The sequence below is a fragment of the Parus major genome, chromosome 2 (assembly GCF_001522545.3).
Source record: "Parus major isolate Abel chromosome 2, Parus_major1.1, whole genome shotgun sequence".
Classification (NCBI taxonomy): domain Eukaryota; kingdom Metazoa; phylum Chordata; class Aves; order Passeriformes; family Paridae; genus Parus; species Parus major.
The window spans coordinates 102,218,990-102,232,413 of record NC_031769.1 but is presented as its reverse complement, the minus strand read 5'-3'; the positions used below and the strand labels follow the sequence as shown (position 1 = coordinate 102,232,413).

At 35.4% G+C, this 13,424-nt stretch overlaps 1 protein-coding gene across 7 annotated transcripts in view; it reads right to left on the bottom strand.

The window, feature by feature from the left end:
• Positions 1-13,424, bottom strand: part of DLGAP1 (DLG associated protein 1) — a 404,747-nt gene that overhangs the window by 313,451 nt on the left and 77,872 nt on the right. For 4 of the 7 annotated variants that reach the window (XM_015617825.3, XM_015617829.3, XM_015617824.3 and 1 more), the window contains exons 2-3: positions 10,988-11,129; positions 7,391-7,536 (exon numbers count right to left, since the gene is read on the bottom strand). The gene's annotated coding sequence lies outside the window, so the exon portion shown is untranslated. Of the gene's footprint in view, positions 1-7,350; positions 7,537-10,987; positions 11,130-13,424 lie in introns of all 7 variants that reach the window. The other 3 variants (XM_015617828.3, XM_015617827.3, XM_015617826.3) reach the window with 2 other exon arrangements.

Here is a 13,424-nt window from a genome sequence, read left to right as displayed (position 1 = left end):
CAAATAAACAAGTGTCACACGATTAGAGAGGGCTTAAGCTCAGTTCTGTCAGCCAATATCAACTAAAAGAAACATATTTCATGTCCACATTTCAATCCTCAAGTCTAGAGTTTCATCATCCTCACCTGTTTAAAGTAATACTGCCTCTCTTTTTTAATAACCTCTACCCACACTTGGAATTGCACAGCTACAGCTAAGACTATAAAGATTTCTAGTGAAAATCAACAGATCAAAAATTACATGGTTGAATGAAAAGGTGAAAGTTTCAGTAGAAAAGAAAATGCTGTTCGCCTTTATGTTCATTTATTCTTTGAACATAAAGGTGGTTGAAGAAAAATTAATCAATAATTAAATAATTTCTAGCATTAGAGATTATTTTAGGCCAGTTAAGACTCTTTTCCTTTTCCACAATGTCAATTTACAAAATAAAATAAAAAATCCAAATATATCCTGGCTTAATGAAAAGAACCACAGTGGTTTCCTTAAGTATTATTTTTTCATAGGTTAACTGGAGCTAATTGAAGTAATTAACAGTGTATAAATTTAATACATTATACTTAAAATATATTTAAACACATGCTAGTAAGTCAGTAAAAGCACTTTTCTGTAATCAGATACTAATCAACACCACTGCAGAATCCAGTGGAATAGAAAATAGTTTAAATTATTAAAATTAAGGATTTTATATATCACTTATTTCTTTGGAAATTATGCATGTGCACACTATAAATTTTGTATTTAGCTAACATTTTCATGAGTTACCCACAAATTCATAACATACAATTTGCATCTACCTCACAGACACCAATAACAAGGCAAACCATGCTTTGCATAGTTCAAGGCATGCACAGTGTATGAGTTCATGGCCAAAATACAATCTGCTGATGTGAAATGACAGTAACAGCCACTTTTGCTGTTCATATTTCTTCTGAAGAGTAAAACATCAAGTCATCAGGAAAAATGAAAAATTATTTTATATCATCATGCATTACAGAGAGGATGAAGTTATTCATTATGATTATAATACATATTCATATGCAGCATGAAGAATACCTTTATTTCTCCATGTGATTTTCATAATTCTGCTGCACTCTCAGTAACTGCTCTCTTTCCTCCCCCAAACTCCCTTCCCACCTTACTGCTGCAAAGACACTGAGATGCTGTGAACCAGGAGAAGCAAGGAATCTTAAGAATGATCAAATGGTCAATGATTGTGCTCAGTACCAAGTGCTCGCTCAGAAAAAAGTTAAGAGAGAAACTGGCCACAGTTTATGGTGCCACTGAATAGTAGAAACTTAGCCAAGATCAGACAAATTCAGCCTTCAGACAAAAGGCCTATGTTTTGAACAGCAGGGACAAATTACAAGTGTTACCCGTAGCTTCTCTGTTCATAATTATGTTAAAAATTCATGATGCGAAATTTTTAAGATGACATGCTCATATAAACTCAAGCTTCACCTATTTGCTACATATACAGGTCAATCCTCCAATTTGAATTAGTTTTTAAATTGTAAACTGTTCAAATACTTTTAAAACTTACTTCGAATTTTAAGAATTTTGGTAGGTTATAGTAAAGTATCAGAATTCTTAATACACTGCAACTGTAGGTGGACTGTAAATTTTTCACAACCTCGACTCATCTTTTCTGAAATAAATGTAGTGTCTCATAAAACACATAAAAATACTACATCTAATTAAGTAAATACCAGAGATAGAACTAAAGTCTAAACAAAGGTTTATCAACAAAATTTATGGGCTTATTGAACCAAGAATAGAACTGCTCAGACTGTTTCAATGACTTGGCCTTTTCTAATCAAAAGGAACTTAATTTGAAAATAATTATTCTTTGAAAGATACATATTGGATGGAAGTGTGAATCTCAGTGTATTTCAGAGAACAGAGGCCACCTGTTCACAAGAGTTCCTGTGTGATTAGTGGAAATTTAATGGCCAAATTCCAGTTTGTCTTACAGCCTTCAAGTTTTTTGTACCCCAAAGTTTTTAGTATGGTTAGGCACACCTTTCTTCCAGAAACCTTCAGTGCCTCTCAAGAGTTTGGGCTTTACTGTCAAAGTACAGTTGAGGTTCAAACTAATTTTGCTGCCTTAGAGAGTTTATACAATAAAAACAGCTCTGATGACACATTTGTCAACAAAGATAAAGCTTCCAGCAGGGGTCAGTCTCAGAAGAGAGATTATTGGGAATAAATGAATAAAAGGGAAGAAAAAGTCTGCTTATGTAGTACTGAACATAATACAGACCTCTCTTTTCAATGCCTGTTAGCTCATTAGATTGCCTTCACTTTTGATGCTGAAACATGTAGATATATTACTTTTCATTAATATAGGTAATGAGGCAGCTGGGGTGACTTCACTTAGGACTACAAAAATGGTGCTGAATGCAGTAATTGTGTAAAATAATCCTTGAATTGTTACAAAGTCTCTTTAACAGAGACAATCCCACAGTAACTTTATATTTTTATTATTTTAACTTATTAACTATAATTTATGTATACACTAACTCTGCCTTAGACATGACCTAACACTTTTTTCTGTGATGTTAGTAACTATAAGAGTTCATCTTAACTTTATTGTAACTATTTTCATAAAATTGAATTCATACATGAAACACAGAGCCAGCAGTCTATTCATCTATAAAAATGAAAGTTCCACATAGTGACTTGGTTGGCCTGTTAGTTGCAAATGCCAAAGTAAGTTCTAAGGTCCAGAAACATGGTATTCCTGCAATTTCAAACTGCTTCTCTGGAAGAACCACCCAAAGAAGCTGACCCTGTAGAATGGAAGTCTCAATCAGACTTAAATTCCAACAGTTCTTATTCTGAGGTGCCTTGGAGAAGTCAATTCCATAGCATATTTTCCTTGTAATGAAACAAGGAATAGAAGATAAAGGAGTAAAGAGCTGTCTATTGACCCTTGCCATGTTTAATAGGACACACACTGCAGTCCTCTGGACTGAAGTTTTCTAAGTTCAAAAAAACCCACATCATAGGAAAAACATCACTATCAATTTCTACACCTGAAATTTCCTATCAATCCCCTCCCCCCCACACACACTTTATATATGGCTGGATTAGTTTATTTGACTTTTTAGTGATTAACTATTGCACTAAAGCTGCCTAGAAAAGAGATATCCCATTTGCAACAGATATAGTTAATGAAAAATATAATATTCCTTCAGCATGGTAAAATTACTAAATAATTCAATTCAAGCTTTCTAAAGACCATTAGCATATTGCAATTTTCAACAATACCAACATTATTTAATATGAACCCATTTATTGTGTAATGCTCTGTACCTCTCGCTCATGTATCTTCATGCACATTTTATCCTTCTTTTGGTAGTGTAGTCTAAATGCTACTTAAAGATTAAAACTATGATTTATTATTATCTTAACATTCCAATACTTATATTACTTTTTGTAATTTCATTGTTCTGTGCACTGATGGCTGATTCAAAGGAAGATTTAATTCCAGAGGTGATCCATCATGCTGCAAAAGTAATTTTTTCACATGCAGCAAGAATCTCATCACCTTACTATCTTTCAAGGCATCACCCTCCTAATGACAAAGTGATTTACTGACTTGGCTGAACTATTTTTCTTCTAAATATTTAGAACCATCAGAAATATTTAATGACTCGATTTAAAGTGCTGAAATAGAAGCACACTGAAAGATTATTAAAATGCTGGTATTCCCCCAAGAATTAACACTTGTCAAATCAATAAGTTTTGAAGAAGTGGAAGACATCATGTCCATTTCAATTGCAAATTTGCAAGCAAACACTGTGAAAGGAATGTTTCTTATTTTTGAAGAAGCATGAAAACATCATGCTCCTTTTGGACTGCAAGATTTGCCAAGTCTTAATTATGGAACCTGCACATTCTGCAGGTATAATAATGTATGAGAGGTAACCCCTCTCCTTTAGAAACTACTGGCCCTAATTTAGAGCAATGTAGAAGATAATTCTGACACTGATTTAACAATTACAGCACTAAAATATAACTTATATGCTTTGCCATACCATTTGTAATGGCAAAATGCCACACTTTCCAAGATATGCCATACAGAAAAGGATACATAACACATCTTTAGTCTCAAATGGCAGAGCAAATCATATCCAAATGTTGTATCCAAGACCCCTTTTTCCCCCCTTGCCTAGAACTTGATCCAACTACTAATAAAATTATTACTTATTTACAGGCATCAACACTTTAAAATAGGAATTCAAAATACACATTTGTAATGCCACTCTTGTTGGGATGTTATCTTTTCTAGGCAGCATAGTTGCATCTGACAAGTGTTAGCCTATACCTGAAAGAAAAATCACCCAAAAAAACAAACTCCAAAAATCTACTACCCATATCTCTTTAAACATACAGATTTCCACATCTGTGAAGATGGGTCATATAGGATTAAAAGGTAGTGTGTTTGCAAATATCTGAGAAATGTAGCAGTGCTTCTATTGTAGAAAATTTCAAGCAAATATCAAGATGCATTAGGGTAAAAGAAAAAAGAACAGTAGGTAAAAGATGCAGTAGAAGAACAAATCAAACAGAAATCAATATTTTATTTCTGTATATATTTATATATATATATATATATATATATACATATATATATATATATATGTTCACAAACACAATCAAAATCCCCAGCTCGAAGTAATGATTGTGTATAACTAAACACTTAAAAAAATTAGAAAGTTAAATGGTTCATCCCTTTGCACTAGACAAGATGAAAATATCAGTAAAAAATTCAATTTTTATTAAACTATCTATGTGTGAAACATCTTATGCATGTATGCATTCTCCAGAACCAATATAATGATATGTATATATATATGGAACCTTATGGTACTGACAACATATTTGATCAGCTCAAGGTTCAATCAGAACAAACTTCACAGCTGGTAGCTGGAAAATAATAGAACAGAAAGAAAAGAAAAAAACATGCTTGAGGGTATGGGAGTTGGACAATAAACCAGTGAGATAAAATACATCTTCTTATAAAGTTTTAGTGATCACCAATTTTTCACAACATCCTTTACTACGAAAGGGAAAAATCCTGAAACAATAATAATGACAATACTGTAATCAACTGTTCGTGAACTTCAGCGGTACAACTTGTTAATAAATTTCAGTGGTACAGTGGTGCACTAACACTAACAATAAGACAGTGTTAGAACAGCTAAAGGACTGCTGACAGTGTGAAAAAGTGTGAAAAGAATTTTGGGACATGGACAATGACTCAAAAAAGCTCATTCTGGCATTAACTGATCTGTATTTTCCTGAACATATCACTGAAAATAGTTAAGTTCTTGCAGATACCCTTTAACATTTTGATGCAAAAAAGTTCCTTTGGTAGCTATCTAATGTTTGTCCTGGTTACACTCCTCTAGAATTCTGTAATTTCTCAGTTGCAGGGAAAGAACTGCAGCATTATGAGCACGCTCTGAATTGTCTGTGGCTGCTGAAAGCAGCTGTGTTGAGGCAACACAGACTCCAGAATCCTACCTAATCTCATGGCATATGTCAGGCTTTTTTAGGAAGGAGGTCACCATCTCAGTGCTACAGGGGCTGTGGTTATGGATAGGAGCAGCCAAAATTCAAACACTCAGAGCTACCTTTCTACTTGAGTATGCAACTGCCTTACACTAAAAATCAAAGATCACTGTTCCTGCATTCCAGAGCCTGCTCAAACACTGCTCTTTGAATTCATGCAAAAAACCTCAAATCCACTGTTGATTTTGTTACTGTGCTGTGATAAATATGCTTTATTATTCTTTTATTCTTTATTCTTTATTATTCTATTTGATTTATTTTAAAACTGTTTTTTATTTGAACCCACAATTTTAATCCAAAACATTACTATAACACAGGTTCTCTAGGTATCATTTTGCATACTTCTGCAACATCCTGTATTTTTGCTCACTAGTCAAGGAATTGAGATTTCCTACATGCCTTTTCACTTTTACCAGCTTATAATAGTGGAATAGGCAAAAAGTAATTCAGTATCTTTTTGCATAATGGAGCTCTCATTCTGTTATATAATTCAAATTATGTCATAATTCAAAAATAAGTAATTATTTTTTTACATAGAGAAAGCCAGCAATATGTGTCAGGTTATCTGCCATATGCATCTTGTGATTAAAGAAATACAGTATGGTTTTATTTGGGGAGTTAATAAAGCCTATTTAAATGTTTCCCTAAATACATGGGGAAATTTTTGCTCCAATGACATGAGGAAAGAAGAGAAAAATATTCTAGACTGACTTGAAATTTCTTTTTCCTGTGTTTTCCTTATTTTGAGGAAATGCTAGGTCTCTAGTTAGAAGTCAAACTGTGATATTTTCTTCTGTCTGTTTCATTTATAAGGAGGTTGGATTCAATTTTTACAAAAATATTCTCACCTTTTCACACCAAAAAAGTCATAATATTAAAACCCTAAGCCAATAAACAAAAGATCCCACAAACCACTCCAAGCCCTTCTGCTGGTTTTTGGTTTTTTTAAATTTTTTTCTGTGCCTTCACAACTTCTTAATGCCAGTTGTAACAAAAAAAGAATCACAAACCATTTTAATTCCCAACCCTTTGTCGTACCACAGCAGGGTTAGTTCAATTCATTCTGGGGCCACTTGCTCATACCAGAAAAGGAAAATTACTATCCTTGCCACCTTCAGTTAAAGGAAATAGTTTTTCTATCTTTGTCTAATTGGGCTTGAACACAAAGGCTATTGGCTTCACTTCTTGAAATAATGTATCTTGAGATCATAGGAAAATTCATGTAGAAATGGACATCAGGCAGTTTCTAGTTCAAGCTCCTGCTCCAAGCAGGCGCAGGGTTCTCTGGGCTTTGTCCAGCTGGGTCTGGAACACTTCAGAGAACAGGAACAGCACAGGATCTCTGAGCAACCCAATGCAGCGCTTGGTTGTCCTCAGAGTGAAGATGCTCCTCCTTCTATCCATTCCAAACCTCTTGTTTCAAATCATGGTTGTTAACTTGAGTTCCTGCCTCTGCACCTAACAATTTGCCAGCACATTTGCACTGGCAGTGGTTTCAAGCCAAATTTTCATAGGTCCACTCCTGGAAAGTTCTCTTTGGTATGGTATAGTATAGTAATGTCAGATTCCTATAAAAGACCACAGCAAACCAGACAAAACCTGGATGACTTTCCTCAATCTCATTAGTTCTCTGCATGATTCTCACGTCAGTGAGGCTGTTTGCAGGAAATCCAATAAAGGCATTGTTACATACCATGGAGTTCAGTTTCAGATTAACACACCCAGCATCTGCTGTCTACATGCAAGAAAGATATTTAAGTTTGCTGTTACCTAGACAGCTAAGGCCTAGTTCAGTTTGCCTCAGAGATACCTTGGAATGTTCCTTCTTGGCTCCAGCAAGCCCATTAGGAGGCTGCAGGTCTCCTACAGGTCCTGTGGCATAATTATCTGTTCCACCTGGATGTCTCACAGCACATTTTGAATGATCCTAGAGGCATACAAAGGTGTCATTTGAACCTGTGGGAGATGGATATTTGAATCATTCTTTTGGCCTGACTACCATGAAAACATAAAGTACATTGATTATATGAGAATATAGACACCTAGCAAGCATTTAGACACCAACACACACTTGCACTAAAGTGTTCTCATTACAAACTAAAACTCAGCCACAGCCTAACATCATGACAGATGATAGCAGAAAATTATAGCTCATTAAATGAAATGTCAGTGCTATGTGCTATGGGTGAGAACCATGAAATGCTATCACCATACATTGGGAAGCAGCTTCTTCACATTTTGTCTCAAGTTTTCAGTCACAAAAACATTTATGAGAGAAGTTCCACATGAGAGAATAACAATATTCTTCTACTCCTTTTTTATTCCCAACTATTTCATCTAAGGAAAGACTACTAATTAAAGAGCAACAACAAATGAAAGCCAAACATTGTCCATGAGGTAGAAGAGATGAGAAGTCCAGTCCTACATAATCTCAAATTCCTTCTTTCTGTGAATCCAATAATGCTGTCATACTGAGTAAAATGTCAAAAATAACATACAGAACTAACAATAGTTCTGTACCTTTAGAGAAACAGAAGATAAACTGAGTTCTCAAATATTCAGGGTTTCCATATTTCATGGAAAACTTAAAGGCCCTTCTAGAATTCTTTCTCTTGAGAGTAGCAGAGATTTTCATCTGTTACAGCTTTGAATTACAGTGGCAGCATTTGACCTTAAAAAAGCTCCACCTAAATTCAATAATTTATATTCATTGCTCCTCTTATTTTTTTTCCAGTAAAATTTCTATATGTATTGAAAAAGTACACTAAAAATACTAAAATCTACCCTGAAGATGTGAAAGAAGTATCAAAATGGAATGAACATTCTAGGATTTTAAGTAAATAAGATGATGTTGTCAAAAGGAGAAAATATTCCTGAGACACAGGCTGTTCTTTCTGCTGGTTCCATTTTGTTATTGTTTGGTTTATATTCTGGACTTTTTGTTGGTTTCCCAGCTTTTCATTTGAACTTCTAATGTTTTTCTTAACTTTGTTTTTCACAGCAGGATAATCTTTATATTCCAGACACATGCCTAATTCTGCCCTACACAACCTTATGGCTTCTTTTCAGACCAAATGATGCAAAACACAAACACCCAAACTACACAGAGGTGCAAACTGAGGTTGAAGGATTGCTTTGATACTACTATAGGTACAACGTTGTGAAAGTGTTCACATGATGCTTTGATTAAATTCCTCTAAAAGAATGTTCATGAATTATTCAATTGATGATTAAAAGTGCAACAATTAATTTGAACAATATTGCAAAATAGTTTGAATAAACTAGTTTTTGAGAGAATGTAAACTACCTCTGGCTACAAGTATTCTGAAGCCATCTGAACCAATTTCTAGATTATCCTAAATATTGCTCTGTAATTTTTTTTTGTGTTCATTTATCTTATATCTAGGCCAATACAATTAGTGAGAGGCAATACTCCATTGTCTTTCAGATAATTGTGGGGTCTTACAAATCTACAAGTTAGCTATTTCTGGAGAAGACTCCCATCATCTTCCTATGAAAAACATAGTTTTTCCTAAAGTAAATTTTTACCTAAAGCATAAATTAAGACTAATTGTGTAGTGAACACCATAAGAAATACTGTGGGATCCCTCTATTAGAGGAAGGTTAAATTTCCTAAATGAATAAAGGCATTTTTCTTTTAGATAATTTTGCAAAATACTTGTTTATGGCAAACTGTCACTTGTATTCAGATTTAGAATGTAGAAACTACAGTGATGGTTCCTTGGAAATGCTTAAAATAGGTAAGATGGATTGACTGATTGCATATTCCTTTGAATTATTGTGAAAGTACCAGATCTATCTAAATCATGCCATGAAAAAAGTGGAGTTAGAAGTTATGTAACTTCAAGTTGCTATAAATTGCTTCTTGTTGAAAGCTATAAAAAACATTTTCAAATCTGTCATGTTCCACCTCTTCTGCTTAAAAAAATAAATCCAAGTGAAAATGTCCAAGAAAAGTATGAATCAGGCTTATGTTGTTAAGTTGGAGCAAAAGCTTGCCACCATCAAGATTAGATACTCTTTAGCAATTAAATCAAGAATCTGGTCCATTTTTATGTCCAGAATGCATCTTTTACAATAAGACACTGTATTTTATTAGGTTAGCTAAACCCCTGTAGCTAAATAAGCAACAAAACCAGATGAGACATACCTCTCACAGACACACTGTCATCATTTTTCGTTTAATCCAAGTTTGACTCTTGAATACAGATTTTATCTATCTTTCTGCTGCTGACATTCCCACGTGCCCTCAGAACAAGTTATCTGACAAAGCAGCCAAGAAAATGCATTTTCTACTTCTCCTCCCACAGCAGCATGCAAGATGACTGAGCAGCAAGAGCATCCCAGAGAACATGCTCTACAAGGTCTGATCTGACCTCCAGACTTTGCCAGAGAACACTCTCACATCATGGACCAGTCTGACCTACTAAGATTCCTACAAAGCTGGAGGAATGCAGTATAAAGAGAGCATGAAGGAGCCAGAAACTGCACTGAACAGGAGAAATCAGCACAGCAGACAGCAGAAGATAATACAGAGCTTCAAGCTGTAAAGAAGCAGAACCCAGAATCTGCTTTTGCTAGTCCTGAGAGTAACCACCATAGCCAGGAGGAGCTGCAAAACCATTGCCAGTGAGATGAATGTCAAGCCCTTCTTTTCTAGCCTAAAATATCTATTGAATTTGAGAAAGGAACTGCTTTTCCCTAATTTGCTTTAAATATATATATATATATATATCTATATCATCTATATCTATATATTTATATCTATATCTATCTATCTATCTATCTATCTATCTATCTATCTATCTATCTATCTATCTATATATATGGAAGTTTTATACTGGCAATGATTCAGAGTTTCACTAGAACCAGAGACTGAAACTACTTCAAGTGAGGCTTTGAAAGTGGGCATCCAGAAAAGGCACTCATAATTTTCAGAATACCACTCTGCAAATAAAAACTTGCTTACTAGCAGAACTGCCTTTCTCAATTAAACACAGCGGCTGGCAAAGCAAAATAACAAGGGATCATGGCAGAATTAGAGTTGATATGTTGAAAGTGTGTATCACTCAGCACTGAGTACCACTCCATGATTATACCCTATTTTGTACTCTGAAAAACAACAGCCTCCTACAGCAACAAACACAATTATAAGACAGATACCATTTGTACCAGGAAACCTGTCTGCTACTTAGAAAAAATACTAAAAAGGAAAAACAACCACTTGTGGTGAAATTAGCTGAAATTAGCTCTGATGATGATCTGTTCTTTAAATTGGGAAAGAAAAAAAGGATGTTTTTGTTCAGCATGATTTATTTTTAGACTGGCAAAGACACAATGGTAAACAGAACTGGAGCTCTGTGGGCACCTTCTGAGGTTAAATTACCTTTCATGCCATTTGCACAGAAGACTGTTCTCAAGCAGCTTGAGCAGATGGTCGGGACACCATTGTCCGTTTACTTGTATCCACAAAGATAAACGATTGCTCTTTGAAATCCTGAACAATATGGCCCTTCTGATGCTTTAGGCTGCCAAGGAGAAAAAACAAACAAGCAAACAAATAAATATAAATTTAACTGAGGAGAACAAAAAAGTTTTGACGAAATTTCATGTTAAACAATAAGTACATATAGAATAATAGAGCTTTTTAGATTATATGAGGTATCTGAAATCACCAATGTTAACTTAACAATGCTGAGTCTGCCATTAAACCATGTTCACAGGTACCAGATGTCTTTAAAATACCTCCAGAGATGCTTACTTCACAACTTCCCTGGATGGGCTGTTCCAATATTTGACAACCCTTTCCATTAAGATACTTTCCCTTAAAGCCAATCTAGACCTTCCTCTGCACTACTTGAGTCCATTTCCCCTTCCCCCATTTCTTGTTAGATGGGAGAAGTGAGTGACCCACACCTTTCTACAACCTCTTGTACTTGTAGAGAGAGAGGGGGTTCTCTCTGAGCCTCCCTTTCTACAGACTAAACACCCCCAGCTCCCTCAGCGGCCTCTCACAGGACTTGTGCTCCAGACCCCTCCTCAGCTCTGTTGCCCTTCTCTGGACACGCTCCAGCACCTCAGTGTCTTTCTTGGAGTCAGGGGCCCAAGACACAACACTCGAGGTGTGGCCTCAGCAGTGCCCAGTACATCAGGACAATTCCTGCCCTGCTCCTGCTGGCCACACCACTGCTGATCCAGGCCAGGATGCCATTGGCCTTCTTGGCCACCTGGGCACACCCTGGCTCATGTTTGGCTGCTGCCATCCAAAGGTCACTCCCAGGTCCTTTCCCTCTGGGCAGCTTTCCAACCACTCTTCCCATGCCTGTAGCACTGCATGGGATTGTTGTGATCCAAGGGCAGGACCTGGCACTTGGCCTTGTTGAGCCTCATACTTCTGGCCTTAGCCCGAAATATCAGTAACCTGGGACAATTTCACTAAATGAACACAATTTGTTCCTGAATACCTAGAAAAATAGGAGATGCAGGTAAAAAACCAAATCATACACAGTAACTCTGACTGAAATAAGAATCTACCATGTCTGCACAACTGCTTCTACTACACACAACATTTTGAGTGAGGCACACTGCCAAGTAACAATTCGTTCTGCCTACTGTGCCAGTGAGGTAACCAGAGATATACATAACCATGACATATCAGACAACTGCCAGGGCACAGTGATCCACACAAGTATTTGCTGAGAAGGTAATTTCAGTTTTTTTAAGAACTTCCCAAACTTATTTGAGAGAAGCCCTGATTAAACATACCAAATGTGAGCATTTTGCCAATAAGCAATTTGCTAAAAAGGCATATTTATTATCAGAGTAATTTCTAGTAAGAGAGATGAGTTTAAAGGATTGGAGACAACATGTATAACTACAATGGAAATTCTAAAATCTTAGAAACAGTCTTTAGGATTTAGGAGTTAAGCGAGCAGATATGAGTCTTTGGACTTGCAACTAATAATTGCATAACCTGTCAATCTTAAAAGCTCACAGAAAGAAAAAGAAAAGCAAAGTTTCTGGATATGGAAAGAATCACATGAAATCAGAGAAGAGGACTAGACATGGACTTCAGCACACACAACAAAATAAGACAGAAATGGGTTTAGAAAATAACAGTGAAATTAGATAACTATGACTCACAAGCCACTCAACATCCTGAAGACAGCAAGTATTGCAAGGCATTTAATTAACTAAAGTTTCATATAAAGATGTATAGTTGTTTCTGAAATAACTGCTTATTTAAATAATGACATAACAAATAAAATTCCTATCCTCTATCTAATAATATATACTTCACAGCAGAAGCAAATAAACAGTGGATATATTTCTCCCTTTCTCATTTCAGTCATCAAATGACTTGTTATAATCTCTTTTTGCTGTGATGCTGGGATATTCAGTGTGCCAGCAATAACTGTACCATTTAGACATTTAAGATTCTTGTCAGAGTTTTAGAAATTGTTAATACTCATTGGAGTAAAGAAAGAAAGGAAAAGACATGTTGAGATGTCAAATAGTGGCACCTAGCAACACAAAGTAATATGTTCTGGTACTGAGGATTAAGTATAGCTCAAAGAAGAAGAAATAATTTGGAAATAATAGAAAAATGAAGAAGTACTTAATAAAAATTTAGGTTAAAAAGTTAGAAAAAGACAAAAGTTTGCTTTTGTATAGGAATAAAAGAAAAAGCATAAATGGGAGAAATTTTCCTCTCTGCCTTTGAAAAGGAATGAAACCCCAAAATGGGTTTGTTCTAAATATCAGTGTCTTATGCTAATGTCATTTCCATTAAAAATAAAAAAACAGTAAGGCCTTTCTTCCCC